Raw genomic sequence first — 2,500 nt, forward strand, 5'->3', positions numbered from 1 at the left:
AATGGGCGAGAGTACCCAATGCGCCAAAAAAGTGCTGAAAATATGACAAAGTGTCAAATGAATGGGAGTCAATGGGCGAGAGTACCCAATGCACAAAAAAAGTGCTGAAAAAGTCCACACGAGCCTAGTCAGAAATGCAGGCCGAGGCGGCTAAAGCCCCAAAGCGGCTATAAAAAGCGTGGAGAGCCGCTGTCGCCCCGGAGGAACGGAGAAAAAGTGCTGAAAAAAGGCCTAAATCCTAACGGACCTAGGCGGAAGTGCAGGCGAGGCGGCAGGAGTCTGAAAACCGCTATAAAAAGCGTGGAGAGCCGCTGTCGCCCCGGAGAAACGGAGAAAAAGTGCTGAAAAAAGGCCTAAATCCTAACGGACCTAGGCGGAAGTGCAGGCGAGGCGGCAGGAGTCTGAAAACGGCTATAAAATGCGTGGAGAGCCGCTGTCGCCCCGGAGAAACGGAGAAAAAGTGCTGAAAAAAGGCCTAAATCCTAACGGACCGAGGCGGAAGTGCAGGCGAGGCGGCAGGAGTCTGAAAACGGCTATAAAATGCGTGGAGAGCCGCTGTCGCCCCGGAGGAACGGAGAAAAAGTGCTGAAAAAAGGCCTAAATCCTAACGGACCGAGGCGGAAGTGCAGGCGAGGCGGCAGGAGTCTGAAAACGGCTATAAAATGCGTGGAGAGCCGCTGTCGCCCCGGAGGAACGGAGAAAAAGTGCTGAAAAAAGGCCTAAATCCTAACGGACCGAGGCGGAAGTGCAGGCGAGGCGGCAGGAGTCTGAAAGCGGCTATAAAACGCGTGGAGAGCCGCTCGGATGATTTTTCAAAGTGTCAAATGAATGGGAGTGAATGGGGCAGAGTACCCAATGTGTAAAAAAAGTGCTGAAAAAACGACAAAGTCCACACGAGCCTAGTCAGAAATGCAGTCCGAGGCGGCTGGAGCCCCAAAGCGGCTATAAAACGCGTGGAGAGCCGCTCGGATGATTTTTCAAAGTGTCAAATGAATGGGAGTGAATGGGGCAGAGTACCCAATGTGTAAAAAAAGTGCTGAAAAAACGACAAAGTCCACACGAGCCTAGTCAGAAATGCAGTCCGAGGCGGCTGGAGCCCCAAAGCGGCTATAAAACGCGTGGAGAGCCGCTCGGATGATTTTTCAAAGTGTGAAATGAATGGGAGTGAATGGGGCGGAGTACCCAATGCGCGAAAAAAGTGCTGAAAAAACGACAAAGTCCACACGAGCCTAGTCAGAAATGAAGGCCGAGGCGGCTGGAGCCCCAAAGCGGCTATAAAATGCGTGGAGAGCCGCTCGGATGATTTTTCTAAGTGTGAAATGAATGGGAGTGAATGGGGCGGAGTACCCAATGCGCGAAAAAAGTGCTGAAAAAACGACAAAGTGTCAAATGAATGGGAGTGAATGGGCGGAGTACCCAATGCGTGAAAAAAGGTCTGGAAAAACGACAAAGTGTCAAATGAATGGGAGTCAATGGGCGGAGTACCCAATGCGCGAAAAAAGTGCTGAAAAAATGACAAAGTGTCAAATGAATGGGAGTCAATGAGTGTTTTGGTCGACCAGGAAAAAACGCGTTTACGGGAGAGGGTAAATCAGCCGAGAGGGGGGGGGGGGGTATACTTTACCCTCTCCCGTAAATGCCATTTTTCCTGGTTGACCAAAACACCTCCAGCACGATTTCGGAAACCCAGTTTTTAGAAACACTGACCTCCAGGGGAAGTACCGAGAAAAGCACACTTTTGAATCCGCTTTTGACGCACTGAAACACGGACGTGAGCTGGGGCTGTGCCGCTCTTGGAAAACCCCTGGAGGTTATTTTCTAAAACGGGTTTCCGCGTCCCCCTGGGCGCCCGTGTTGGGCCGCGCAAGGCGGTCCGGGCTGCCCACCCCATCTGAGTGCCCCGTTGGGCCGCGTGCATGGCAGGCATCCAAGGAAGGCTGATGAGCAGCGGTGATGATGATGATGAGACACCAGCTGCAATTTTGACAAAGTGTCACCTCTCAAGCATTTCCAAGCGTGACACAAACAAAAGGGAACGGGAACTTTGATATGAGTGACTTGTGCTTCTTTTTCTCCAAGTGTCACTCCACAGCTGGCACCCAGGCTGTGTGACGCAGGTGTCCGACGAGGAGCGCCCGCGATGGGCCGCGTCAGGCGGCCCGGGCCGCGCTATCACCTCCGGATGACAACATCCAAAGGAGCACGTTGGTGCTTGCTGGGAGTTTGCGCACGCGATAGGCGACGCCTGGCGGCCCTGGCCGCGCCTCGCCAGCGGGTAATGACGACCGCGAGCGCCATGCTGCGCCGATGGAGCTGTCCGAGGAGCGAGAGCGCCCGCCATGGGCGGCATCCGGCGGCCCCTGGCCGTGCTTCGTCTGCGGGTCGCTCTCCACCTCCGGGTGGCCAATCCGAGGTGTCCGCAAAGTGTGTGCGCTCGCCATGGGCGGCATCCGGCGGCCTCTGGCCGTGCTTCGTCTGCGGGTGCACACTAGGCGCGGTG

The sequence above is a fragment of the Dunckerocampus dactyliophorus genome, unplaced genomic scaffold (genome assembly GCF_027744805.1).
Source record: "Dunckerocampus dactyliophorus isolate RoL2022-P2 unplaced genomic scaffold, RoL_Ddac_1.1 HiC_scaffold_32, whole genome shotgun sequence".
NCBI lineage: Eukaryota > Metazoa > Chordata > Actinopteri > Syngnathiformes > Syngnathidae > Dunckerocampus > Dunckerocampus dactyliophorus.